At 42.7% G+C, this 14,342-nt stretch overlaps 1 protein-coding gene across 4 annotated transcripts in view; it reads right to left on the bottom strand.

Annotated features, from left to right (window-relative positions):
• vps13b (vacuolar protein sorting 13 homolog B) overlaps positions 1-14,342 on the bottom strand; it is a 977,967-nt gene that overhangs the window by 725,473 nt on the left and 238,152 nt on the right. The gene's annotated exons all lie outside the window — the stretch shown is intronic.

A 14,342-nucleotide genomic window follows, 5' to 3' on the forward strand; every position in this document is an offset into this window, starting at 1 on the left:
AATGTGTGATGTCCTACAAGTATCCATGCTGAAACCTCCAAAGTTCCTCAATTTTATTTCCCAAGTACTGACTAATTTATGACTTAAAAGAATAAGAAAACAAAATAGACCCAAGTATTTGAATGACACAAAGATGATTACTGTAAAGAAACACATTTTGGCAAAATTCATACAGACCGTTATTTGTGTAGAGTAATGTGGTATATGAATTACAGTGCCAATGTGAGCTCAGTTGGTTGGATGGCTGGTTTACAAGACAGAGTGATGTCAACAACCAGAGCTCAATTCCAAAACAGGCTGAAGTTACCATGAATGTTCCATCTTATCAATCTCACCTCTTGCCTGAGACATGGTGACACTCAGGTAAAACTCACCACCACTCATCTCTCCATAATGAAAGAGAGCAGACTATATTCCTCTGGTACTGTGGTGACTTCACTTTTACCTTTATTCCAAATCAACAAAATATATGACAGCATTTGCTGACTCATTTCTCAAAATTCTCCCTGACCAAAGTAAACCTGGCCTTGCTATAAAATTTAAACAAAACCTGACAGACAATCATTTCATTGAGTGCATTCTCCATGGCAATGTGCAGTCAAGAGTGTGGCACTGGTAAAGCACAGCAGGTCAAGCAGCATCTGAGGAGCAAGAGAATCGATGTTTCGCCCATAAGTCATTCCCAGCTACCTTACCCCAGCCCCACCCCGCTAACATTTATCTCTCAGGCCCCTCAGCGCACAAGCCTCATTCCTGATGAAGGGCTTATGCTCAAAATATCGATTCTCCTGCTCCTCGGATGCTGCCTGACCTGCTGTGCTTTTCCAGCACCACACTCTCGACTCTCATCTCCAGCATCTGCAGTCCTCGCTTTCTCCTCCGTGGCAATGCCTCTCGCAATTAAATCCCACTTGCCAAATCAGCATTGTCCTCTTCGGCAGAATAACTATCAGTTTCCCCTTGAATTGGTATTCTTGCAAAACATCCCGAGGGCAAGGCAAAAAGCTTGACAAAATATGATGTCCTTTAACAATACTCAAGTTCTGTATGACCAAACAATTATTAAGACAAAAAGGGCGGTGGGATAGTGAGTAGTACAAAGGGGAGCAGAATATTAGTAAGAAACATAGATAGATCAAATGTGTGGGTAAAATTGTGGCAGATTAATTTCAATGAACAAAGTGCAAGGTCCTCCACTTTAGACCAAAGATCAGAGAATGCCTAAGTTGGTGAATATCAAGTGGCAGTGGAAGTTCAAAGAGAGCTAGGGGTCCAGGAACACAGATTACAAAAATATATTAGTCAAGTACAAGTAATAACCAAGAAAGTTAATAGAATTCTACCTCCACATCTGGAGAGCTATAAAGGGAACAAAAACAAGAAGTGCTGGAGAATCTCAGCAGGTCTGGCAGCATCTATGGAGAAAAAAGTAGAGTTAACATTTAGAATCCACCGACACTTCTCCAGAACTGAAAGCAGCAAGGAAATTGTGGATTTTATGTTGATGTTGGAGTTGGAGTCGGAGTCGGAGTCGGAGTCGGAGTCGGAGACGGAGACGGAGACGGAGACGGAGACGGAGATGGAGTAGAATACATGGACTTGGAACCGAGACAGACAAAAGCAGGTCAAGCAAGCAAAGGGATTGCTGATGATCAGCCAAGATGGTGATAAATGTTGGATTTATTATGGACCAGACCAAATGTGAAAGCCTTCTTACTGTGTTCTACTGTATTCCTACTGTAAAATATATGTGACAATAAAATCAAAAATCAATAAAATCAAAATCCCTATCAAGGAAATAGCCTAGACCATAACTTCTTACTTTATTTAAAGGCAAATGTAAGGCACTGAATTCCAGATGTGATTCAATTGATTAACCATTAGGCTTTAAGCACTCTATTCTTACAACACACTTAAAATATAAACACAAAAATAAGAATTGGTATAACTTTAACTCCAATGAAATAATTAATAAAATAATGTACTATTTAACTACTAATCATCAACTGTTCCAACATAGCATCATCCTATAAACATATCCTTGGCAAAGGCAAATTCAGCAAAACCGATTTTCCTTATGTGCTACCTCCTTTCCAGTCCAGGGGAAAGGAACAAAAAGAGAAACAATCTAACAGTAGAGAGAGAATTCAAGCATTTTGCTGTAGCAGAGAGCCAGTTCAATCTATCAGTATCAAGAGCAAAGTCCAAACCCGACTGAAAGTGAAACTAAAACCCTGGGTCTGTGTGGGCCTGACTCCATCCATAAGACCATAAGACCATAAGACATAGGAGCGGAAGTAAGGCCATTTGGCCCATCGAGTCCACACCGCCACTCAATCATGGCTGATGGGCATTTCAACTCCACTTACCCGCAATCTCCCCGTAGCCCTTAATTCCTCATGACATCAAGAATTTATCAATTTCTGCCTTGAAGACATTTAGCGTCCCAGCCTCCACTGCACTCTGGCAATGAATTCCACAGGCCCACCACTCTCTGGCTGAAGAAATGTCTCCGCATTTCTGTTCTGAATTTACCCTCTCTAATTCTAAGGCTGTGTCCACGGGTCCTAGTCTCCTCGCCTAACGGAAACAATTTCCTAGCGTCCACCCTCTCCAAGCCATGTATTATCTTGTAAGTTTCTATTAGATCTCCCGTTAATCTTCTAAACTCCAATGAATACAATCCCAGGATCCTCAGCCGTTCCTCATATGTTAGACCTACCATTCCAGGGATCATCCGTGTGAATCTCCGCTGGACACGCTCCAGTGCCAGTATGTCCTTCCTGAGATGTGGGGACCAAAACTGGACACAGTACTCCAAATGGGGCCTAACCAGAGCTTTATAAAGTCTCAGGAGCACAACAGTGCTTTTAAATTCCAACCCTCTTGAGATAATTGACAACATTGCATTCGCTTTCTTAATCACGGACTCAACCTGCATGTTTACCTTTAGAGAATCCTCAACTAGCACGCCCAGATCCCTGTGTACTTTGGCTTTACGAATTTTCTCACTGTTTAGAAAGTAATCCATGCTTCTATTCTTTTTTCCAAAGTGCAAGACCTCGCATTTGCTCATATTGAATTCCATCAGCCATTTCCTGGACCACTCCTCCAAACTGTCCAGATCCTTCTGCAGCCTCCCCACTTCCTCAGTACTACCTGCCTGTCCACCTAACAATGTATCATCAGCAAACTTCGCTAGAATGCCCCCAGTTCCTTCATCCAGATCATTAATATATAACGTGAACAGCTGCGGCCCCAACACTGAACCCTGCGGAACACCGCTTGTCACCGGCTGCCATTCCGAAAAAGAACCTTTTATCCCAACTCTCTGCCTTCTGTCAGACAGCCAATCCTCAATCCATACCAGTAGCTCACCTCGAACACCATGGGCCCTCACCTTGCTCAGCAGCCTCCCGTGTGGCACCTTATCAAAGGCCTTTTGGAAGTCTAGGTAGACCACATGCACTGGGTTTCCCCGGTCTAACCTACTTGTCACCTCTTCAAAGAACTCCAACAGGTTTGTCAGGCACGACCTCCCCTTACTAAATCCATGTTGACTTGTTCTAATCCTACCCTGCTCTTCCAAGAATTTGGAAGGCTTGTATACCCTTGAGTTTCGAAGACTGAGAGGGGATCTGATTGAGACGTATAAGATTATGAAAGGATTGGACACTCTGGCAGTAGGAAACATATTTCCACTGATGGGTGAGTGCCGAACCAGAGGACACAGCTTAAAAATACGGGACAGACCATTTAGGACAGAGCTCAGGAGAAACTTCTTCACCCAGAGAGTGGTGGCTGTGTGGAATGCTCTGCCCCAGAGGGCAGTGGAGGCCCACTCTCTGGATTCATTTAAGCAAGAGTTGGATAGAGCTCTCAAAGATAGTGGAATCAAGGGTTATGGAGATAAGGCAGGAACAGGATACTGATTAGGAATGATCAGCCATGATTATATTGAATGGCGGTGCAGGCTCGAAGGGCTGAATGGCCTACTCCCGCACCTATTGTCTATTGTCTAATTTAGAAACCTCATCCTTAATGATGGATTCTAGAATTTTACCAACAAATGAGGTTAGGCTAATTGGCCTATAATTTTCCATCCTTTGCCTTGATCCTTTCTTGAACAAGGGGGTTACAACAGCGATCTTCCAATCATCTGGGACTTTCCCTGACTCCAGTGACTTTTGAAAGATCTCAACCAACGCCTCCGCTATTTCCTCAGCCACCTCCCTCAGAACTCTAGGATGTAACCTATCAGGGCCAGGAGATTTATCAATTTTAAGACCTTTTCGCTTTTCTAGCACTTTCTCTTTTGCAATGGCAACCATACTCAACTCAGCCCCCTGACTCCCTTTAATTGTTGGGATATTACTCATGTCTTCCACTGTGAAGACTGACGCAAAGTACTTATTGAGTTCTCCTGCTATTTCCTTATCTCCCATCACTAGGCTTCCAGCATCAGTTTGAAGTGGCCCAATGTCTACTCTTGTCTGTCATTTGTTTCTTATGTATTGAAAGAAACTTTTACTATCATTTCTAATATAGCCTGGCTAGCCTACCTTCATATTTGATCCTCTCCTTCCTTATTTCTCTCTTTGTTATCCTCTGTTTTTTTTTGTAGCCTTCCCAATCTTCTGATTTCCCAGTGCTCTTGGCCACTTTATAGGCTCTCTCTTTTTCTTTGATAGATTTCCTGACTTCCTTTGTCAGCCATGGCTGTCTAATCCCTCCCCAGATAATCTTTCTCATCTTGGGGATGAACTTCTGTACAGTGTCCTCAATTTTACCCACAAACTCCTGCCATTTTTGCTCTACTGTCTTCCCTGCTAGGCTCTGCTTCCAGTCTATTTTCGTCAGTTCCTCCCTCATGCCCTCATAATTACCTTTATTTAACTGTAACACCATTACATCCGATTTTGCCTTCTCTCTTTCAAACTGCAGACTGAACTCTACCATATTATGATCACTGCTTCCTAAGTGTTCCCTTACTTTAAGATTTTTTATAAAGTCTGGTTCGTTACATAGCACTAGGTCCAGAATAGCCTGCTCCCTTGTGGGCTCCATGACAAGCTGTTCCAAAAAGCCATCCTGTAAGCATTTCATGAATTCCCTTTCTTTGGATCCACTAGCAACATTATTTACCCAGTCCACCTGCATATTGAAGTCTCCCATGATCACTGTGACCTTGCCTTTCTGCCATGCCTTCTCTATTTCCCGGTACATGTTGCGCCCCTGGTCCTGACCACTGTTAGGAGGTCTGTACATAACTCCCACTATGGTTTTTTTGCCTTTGTGGTTCCTCAATTCCACCCACACAGACTCTACATCATCCGATGCTATGTCATTCAGCGCCATTGATTTAATTTTGTTCTTAACTAACAAGGCAACCCCGCCCCCTCTGCCCCCCTCCCTGTCTTTTCGATAAGTTGAAAACCCTTGGATGTTTAACTGCCAGTCCTGACCCCCCCCTGTAACCACGTCTCTGTGATGCCTACGACATCATAATCATTCACGATGATCTGTGCCATTAGTTCGTCTGCTTTGTTATGAATGCTACGAGCATTCAGGTAAAGTGCCTTCATGCTAACTTTCTTATCATTAGAGATACTGGAAGTCATAAGATGTCCTAAGTTATCCTTCCTTTTTGCTGCATTCCCAGTCTGTCTCAAGTTTAAATCTGCCTGCACATATGCTATCCTGCCGCTTATCTTTCCATTTAACTCCATACTCCCTGTCGCTTTCACGTTCCCTTCCCCCCAACTCAGAAGTTTAAAGTCATACTTTGCTTGTCCAATTTAAAATATAACACCCAGAGCTCAAAGCTGTTTACCCACTGCTTCTGAAGCAGACATTCTGGAACCACAGTGGCAAAACATCTCTGCAACAGAAACATCACAGGTCAAATCTCTCAAAGGTAGTATCATCACAAATAGGTGCTAACAAGAAGTGTGAATAGTTGAAAATGGATTTGCTGTGCTGGGAGTGACTCATACAGAACATGATCTTTGTAGGTGGGGTGGGTAACAAACAGAAAGGAGAGTGTTCATGTGCTGAAATTGTTAAATTCAATATTGAGTCCTAAATGATATAAGGCACCTAGGCAGAGAATGACGCCTTGAGCCACACTGGAGATTTACAGCAGGCCTGAGACAGAAATGTTGACATGGGAACATAGTGATGTAAGTTAAGTGGCAGGCAACTGTAGCCCAAGGTCATTTTATGGTCAGAGCATGGGTCTTCCATGAAGCAGTCATCCAATCTGTGATTCATCTCCCAGTGTAAAGGAGACCACATTGTTTTCAGCAATGCTGCAGACTAGTTTGAATTGCTGCTTCACCTTTTACATTTCAAAGAGTTAGAGGAATCAGAAGAAAATATTATCAGCAAGGACAAGAGTGATAGGCAAGCAAGAATATAGTAAAAGCTGAGTGCTTTGACTAAGTAGAAATTTGAACTAAGTGGAGAATAGAAGATCACAGAGAGTGTTAAAGTTGGAATTGGCAAATGGTTAAACGAGGATTCCACTGGCAGATGGAGTAGGCAAATACACAAGCTTTCTGATTGCACCTAGTAGCACTTCCCTGTGTCATTTCTTTTCTTCCCCCTCTGAGAAATGACTGATAGCAGACCTCTTTCCCAATTACTTCCAAATTAAACAGGAGGCACTTGCACCTGTAATTCACTCAATGACACCTCTCAACCAATATTCTAATAAACAGAAAATTGAAGACATGTGGCGTTGAGTAAAAACGCCTGCTGCTGCAAGCTAATGAAATAATAAAAGAAGGCTTTGAGATTCTGCCAAAACTCGCCTTTACTCTTCAATTAAATGGTACGCAATGTTTTTGGCAAATTCTGAAAACAGTCATTATACCACAGAACTCTTGGTCATCTCCCGAAAAATGAAAAGTTTGTTTCACAAGACAAAGGAATAAAATGAAACCAGGTAAATATGTATATTGCAGCAAAATACATTGCTATACCTACAGATTTTGTTTTTAAAAATCCAAAAATGCGAGGTAGAAAATGAAGCTGATTCTCACATCGAGTACTCTGTTCCAAGTTACCACAGTACAGATCCAAAGTGCACAAGGTGACACACGGTACAAGAGTAAACAATTTATTAAAGGATATATTGTAATATGGCTATGCTTTTCACTGAAAAAAAAGATGCATGTTCTCAATTATGTTTTAGTCACATTATATACAATCACTAACATATAATAAACATAAACTTAACTTTTTAATAAATTAGATTTGAGAAGTTTCAAAGTAAATGTGAGATCAATCAAGTTGATATTATTTGACATCATGTTGCCTGAACTCAAAAGTGCCTCAGTTACAACATAAAGAAATAGGATTAAAAACATTTCCAGCAATATCTTCAGATTACATACAACATTCTATGAAACAGTTATCTGAACGCAGTATCAATGGTGACCACTCACATGAACATTTTATATCTGGGTATAGATTTATTCATTTCAAGCATATTTGACTAGACACCAGTTTAATTTAAAGTGGAAGAACTGAGGTTACAGCACTTGAGCTGCTGCTAACTAATTACACATTATGAACCTGAGTCAGTTATTGACAACGGAGTTTTCCATGGCTGAAAAGTAACTGGCAATTCACCTAAATAATTTACCATTTGAGAAATGTGACAGTCAAAACAGCAATATTTGCATGACCAAAATATTCAATACTTTTGGGCAATACAAACATTCAAAAAGACTCCTGGGTAAGTGAACTAATATATTTGGGCAGTGGCTAAACCCGAAACATGACATGTGAAGTGTCTCCCACCCACCTTCCTCCTCTAAACAAAAACAAAAGACTCTGTGTGGAGGGCTGGTAAGGCATGGATATTCTTTCATCTCTTTTGGCAATTTAGAGCTGAGGGGGATGGAAGCTGGGGCAGTTGCATGCTCCTCTTGTAGAATATGGGACACAAGAGTCACCACTGGTGTTCCTGCTGACTTTGTATGTGAGAAGTGCACCCAACTCCAGCTCCTTACAGACTACATTAGGGAACTGGAGCTGGAGCTGGATGAACTTTGGATCATTTGGGAGGCTGGGGGGTGATAGAGAGGAGTTAAAGAGAGGTAGTCACACCTAAGTTATAGGATAAAAATAGCTGGGTGACCGACATGAGAGGGAAAAGGAATAGGTAGACAGTGCAGGGATGCCCTATGGTCGTTCACCTCAATCATAAGTATACCACATTGATTACTGTTGGGGATGATGACGTATCAGGCGAAAACCACAGCAGGCAGTCTCTAGCACTGAGCCTGATTCTGTGGCTGAGAAGGGAAGGGGGGAGAATAGGAGAGAGACAGTGATATGAGATTCAATCGTGAGAGGAACAGACAGGAGATTCGGTGGTCATAAAAGAGACTCCCAGATAGTGCATTGCCTCCTGGGTGCCAGGTTCAGGGATGTCTCGGATCAAGTCTATAGCATTCTTAAGGGGGAGAGGGAACAGCCAGAAGTTGTGGTACACATCGGTACCAATGACATAGCTAGGAAAAGGGATGATGACCTGAAAAGTAAATATAGGGAGTTAGGTTGGAATCCAAAAGGCAGGATGAGCAGAGTAGTAATCTCAGGATTGCCACCTGTGCCAGGGGCTATTGAGGCTAGGAACAGAGAGCGAATGCAGCTGAACAAGTGACTGCAGAGCTGGTATAGGAGAGAGAGTTTCAGATATATCAATCATTAGGATATATTCTGCAGAAGGTGGGATCTGTACAAGGGGGTCGGTTGCACCTGAGCTGAAGGGGTAGCAATATCCTGGGCAGGAGGTTTGCTACAGCTCTTCGGGAGAGTTTAAATTACTTTGGCAGAGGGATGGGAACCAAAGCTACGAATCAGAGGATGGGTAGCTGGTGAACAGACAGACACAGTGCGCAGAGAGTCTGCGAGGAAGGATAAACAGTTGATAGGGCAAAAAGTTGCAGTCACTCTGATGGGTTGAATTGTGTCTACTTTAACACAAGAAGTGTCAGGAATAAGGGCAATGAACTCAGAGCATTGATCAGTACTTGGAGCTACGATGTTGCGGCCATTACAGAGTCTTGGATATGACAGGGGCAGAATGGTTGTTGGATGTTCCAGGGTTTAGACGTTTCAAAGAGGGAGGGAGGTGAGAGAGGTCGGGGAGTGACATTGCTAATCAGGGACAAAGTGCAATAGAACCAGAGGTTTTAGAGGAGGGTCCATCTACTGAGTCAGTATGGGTGGAAGTCAGAAACAGGAAAGGAGCAGTCAATTTATCGGGAGATTTCTATAGACTCCGCAATAGCAACAGAGACATGGAGGAGCAGATTGAGAGGCAGAGTTTGAGAAGATGCAGAAGTAACAGGATTGGTGTCATGGGTGACTTTAACTTCCCTAATATTGGAACTTCCTAAGTACAAATAGTTTAGATGGAGCAGATATTGTCAGATGTATCCAGGAAGGATTCCTGAATTAATATGTAGAGAAACCAAAGAGAGGCGAGGCTATATTTGATTTGGCCCTTGGCAACGAACCAGGTCAGGTGTCAGATCTCTCGGTGGGACAGCATCTCCGTAACAGTGGTCACAACTCCCTGACCTTTACTATGGTCATGAAGAGGGCTCGGAGCAGATGACATGGGAAAGTATTTAATTGGCAGAGGGGAATTACAATGTTATTACAAGGCAGGAACTGTGGAGCATTGGGAAATTGGGAATAGATATTATCAGGGAAATGCACAACAGAAATGTGGAGGTTGTTTAGGGAACACTTGCTGATAGTGCTGGATAGGTTTGTCCACTGAGGCAAGGAAGAAATGGTAGGGTGAAGGAACCTTCGATGACAGGAGAAATGGAACATCTAGTCAAGAGGAAGAAGGAAGCTTACTTAAGGTTGAGGAAGCAAGGATCAGACAGGGTGCGAGAGGGTTACAAGGTAGCCAGGAAGGAACTGAAGAATGAACTTAGAAGACAGAGAAGGGGGCATAAAGAAGTCTTGGCGGGTAGGATTAGTAAAACCCCAAGGCATTCTACACTTATGTGAGGAACAAGAGGACGGCCAGAGCGAGGGTAGGGCCAATCACAAATACTGGAGGGAATTTGTGCCTGGATTCGGAGGAGATGGGGAGGTCCTTAATGAATACTTTGCTTCAGTACTCACTAGTGAGAGGGACCTTGTCATTTGTGAGGACAGCACGAAACCGGCTGATATGCTCAAGCAGGTTGATGTTAAGGAGGATGTGCTGGACATTTTGAAAAACGTGAGGATAGATAAGTCCCCTGGATCAGATGGGATATACTCAAGGTTGGTATGGGAAGCGAGGGAAGAGATTGCTGCACCTTTGGCGATGGTCTTTGCATCCTCCCTGTCCACTGGAGGAGTACCAGATGATTGGAGGATGGCAAATGTTGTTCCATTGTTCAAGTAAGGGAATGGGGATAACCTTGAGAATTACAGACCAGTCAAGTTATTGGAGAGAATTCTGAGAGACAGAATTATGATTATTTGGAAAAGCATAGTTTGAGTAGAGATAGTCAGCATGGCTTTGTGAGGGGCAGGTCATGCCTCACAAGCGTTATTCAATTCTTTGAAGATGTGACAAAACACATTGATGAAGGTAGAGCAATGGATGTGATGTATTTGGATTTTAACAAGGCACTTGATAAGGTTCCCCATGGTAGGCTCATTCAGAAAGTATGAGGAGAAAGTGAGGTCTGCAGATGCTGGAGATCAGAGCTGGAAATGTGTTGCTGGAAAAGCGCAGCAGGTCAGGCAGCATCCAGGGAACAGGAGAATCGACGTTTCGGGCATAAGCCCTTCTTCAGGAATGAAAGGCTTCATTCCTGAAGAAGGGCTTATGCCCGAAACGTCGATTCTCCTGTTCCCTGGATGCTGCCTGACCTGCTGCGCTTTTCCAGCAACACATTTCCAGCTCATTCAGAAAGTAAGGACGCATGGGATACGGGGAAATCTTGCTGTCTGGACACAGAATTAGCTGGCCCATTAAAGACAGAGGGTGGTCGTAGATGTAAAATATTCAGCCTGGAGCTCGGTGGCCAGCGGTGTTCCACAGGAATTTGTTCTGGGACCTCGACACTCTGCAATTTTTATAAATGACTTGGACGAGGAAGTGGAAGGGTGGGTTATAAGTTTGCTGATGACACGAAGTTTGGTGGAGTTGGGGATAGTGTGGAGGGCTGTTGTAGGTTGCAACAGGACATTGACAGGATGCAAAGCTGGGCTGAGAAGTAGCAGATGGAGTTCAACTTGGAAAAGATTGAAGTGATTCATTTTGGAAAGTCGAATTTGAATGCAGATTACAGGGTTAAAGACAGGATTCTTGGCAATGTGGAGGAACAGAGGGATCTTGCGGTCTACATCCATAGATCCCTCAAAGTTCAGAAGGTCGTTAAGAAGGCATATGGTGTGTTGGCTTTCATTAGCAGGGAGATTGAATTTAAGAGTTGCGAGGTTGTGCTGCAGCTCAATAAAGTCCTGGTTAGACCACTCTTGGAATATTGTATTCAATTCTGGTCGCTTCATTACAGGAAAGATGTGGAAGCTTTAGAAAGGGTGCAGAGGAAATTTACCAGGATGCTGCCTGGACTAGAGGGCATGTCTTATGAAGAAAGGTTGAGGGATCTATGGCTTTTCTCATTGGAGCAAAGAATAATTAGAACCAGAGACTTGTTTTCAGGGTGGGAATGGCTATCGTGAGGGGGCATAATTTTAAGGTGATTGGAGTAAGGTTTAGGGGAGATGTCAGAGGTAGGTTCTTTACACAGAGAGTGGTGGGTGTGTGAAATGCACTGCCAGCAGTGGTAGTAGAATCAGATACATTAGGGACATTTAAGCGAATCTTGGATTGGCGCATAGATGATAATAAAATGAAGGGTACGTAGGCTAGTTTGATCTTAGAGTAGAATAAAAGGTCTCGGGTCGAAGGACCTGTACTGTGCTATGTTCTCTATGTTCTAAGAAACAGACCAAATCTTGTGGCACTAAATGTTTCCTCAGTTCACGTGCAGGGAAATGAGATTTATGTGCAAGAAAGATCTACCAGTTCACATCACTGCAATATAATACTAGGGCAATGAGACTGAATCCACATGAAGATGCTGACTGCATGTGGAAAGACTTGCATGACTCAATGACAGAAGCCATTCATAGCTCATGTGAATTCATAATAATCTACTTCCAGAAATGTGGTGAAGACTGATGAGATTTAAAATGCTCACTCCATTTGCTTCTCATTACACTTCTACACATATAAACATTTTTTATCAACACGTTTACAAAATACTGCTTTTAGGTTTTCCAATGAATTAGTGCTTGAAAACATTCGACTTCTTACATTTGTTTGAATTTAGATGCTAAAAATAACGAATCTGAAGACTGGGATGTAATCATTGAAAGTTTGTGTAATATTGGCAAGCATAATATTCTAGACACTGTTGAAAAAAGTTTAAAGTCACTTCTAAAGACTGTGCATATGACTTCAGTGCAATGCTCTCACAAATGACAGTTGAAAATTTCAACATTTGCCCCAGAATGTCCTAAAATTCAAGTATTGTTCTTTTGTGAAACATGGGTTTATTTTTGAGCTTCCTATCTTAATGTAATGAAGTACGAAATTTTAATCATTCCACGACTGCTTCAATTGGAAGCTACTAACTTTTTAGGGAATCCTACACTGTCTTCTTTTGGGGGAAAAGAAACTACCCTTCTGTAAAACTCTTGTTTTTTTAAAGCTGGAATGTATTCTTCCAACACAGAGCAGTTTTAATATTAAGATAATAGCACTTGTGGCACTTAGAGTCATAGAGAAGTACAGCATGGAAACAGACCCTTCGGTCCAACCCGTGAGATCTAACCATGCCGAACAGATATCCCAACCCAAACTAATCCCACCTGCCAGTACCCGGCCCATATCCCTCCAAACCCTTCCTATTCGTATACCCATCCAAATGCCTCTTAAATGTTGCAATTGTACCAGCCTCCACCACATCCTCTGGTAGCTCATTCCATACACGTACCACCCTCTGCGTTAAAACGTTGCCCCTTAGGTCTCTTTTATATCTTTCCCATCTCACCCTATACCTATGCCCTCTAGTTCTGGACTTCCCAACCCCAGGGAAAAGACTTTGTCTACTTATCCTATCCATGTCCCTCATGATTTTGTAAACCTCTATAAGGTCACCCCTCAGCCTCCGACGCTCCAGGGAAAACAGCCCCAGACTGTTCAGCCTCTCCCTGTAGCTCAGATCCTCCAACCCTGGCAACATCCTTGTAAATCTTTTCTGAACCCTTTCAAGTTTCACAACATCTTTCCGATAGGAAGGAGACCAGAATTGCACAAATATTCCAACAGTGGCCTAACCAATGTCCTGCACAGCCGCAACATAACCTCCCAACTCCTGTACTCAATACTCTGACCAATAAAGGAAAGCATACCAAACGCCTTCTTCACTATCCTATCTACCTGCGACTCTACTTTCAAGGAGCTATGAACCTGCACTCCAAGGTCTCTTTGTTTAGCAACACTCCCTAGGACCTTACCATTAAGTGCATATGTCCTGCTAAGATTTGCTTTCCCAAAATGCAGCACCTCACATTTATCTGAATTAAACTCCATCTGCCACTTCTCAGCCCACTGGCCAATCTGGTCAAGATCCTGTTGTAATCTCTGAGGTCACCCTCTTCGCTGTCCACTACACCTCCAATTTTGGTGTCATCTTCAAACTTACTAACTGTTCCTCTTTTGCTCGCATCAAAATTATTTATATAAATAACAAAAATTGGAGGGCCCAGCACCGATCCTTGTGGCACTCCACTGGTCACAGGTCTCCAGTCTGAAAAACAACCCTCCACCACCACCCTCTGTCTCCTACCTTTGAGCCAGTTCGGTATCAAAATGGCTAGCTCTCCCTGTATTCCGTGAGATCTAACCTTGCTAATCAATCAGTCTCCCATGGGGAACCTTGTCGAACGCCTTACTGAAGTCCATATAGATCACATTTACTGCTCTGCCCTCATCAATCTTCTTCGTTACTTCTTCAAAAAACTCAATCAAGTTTGTGAGACACGATTTCCCACGCACAATGCCATGTTGACTATCCATAATCCTTAGTGGAAAAGCAACACGTTTCAAAAGAAAACAAAACTAAATTATTTCTGTGTAAAGATGAATAGATTCTACAGTTTTTACATGATCATTTAAACATTCATAATTCCACCGATTTCTCCTCATCTTTCTCTCTTCCAATTCCACGTGAAGAAACTTGAGCTCCTTAAAGTGATCATTAAATTTCTCTGTTATCGTGAAGCGGGACCCAACCTAA

This window comes from Chiloscyllium plagiosum, unplaced genomic scaffold (assembly GCF_037043375.1).
Source record: "Chiloscyllium plagiosum isolate Xiang-an unplaced genomic scaffold, Cpla_swu_hap1 HiC_scaffold_4, whole genome shotgun sequence".
NCBI lineage: Eukaryota > Metazoa > Chordata > Chondrichthyes > Orectolobiformes > Hemiscylliidae > Chiloscyllium > Chiloscyllium plagiosum.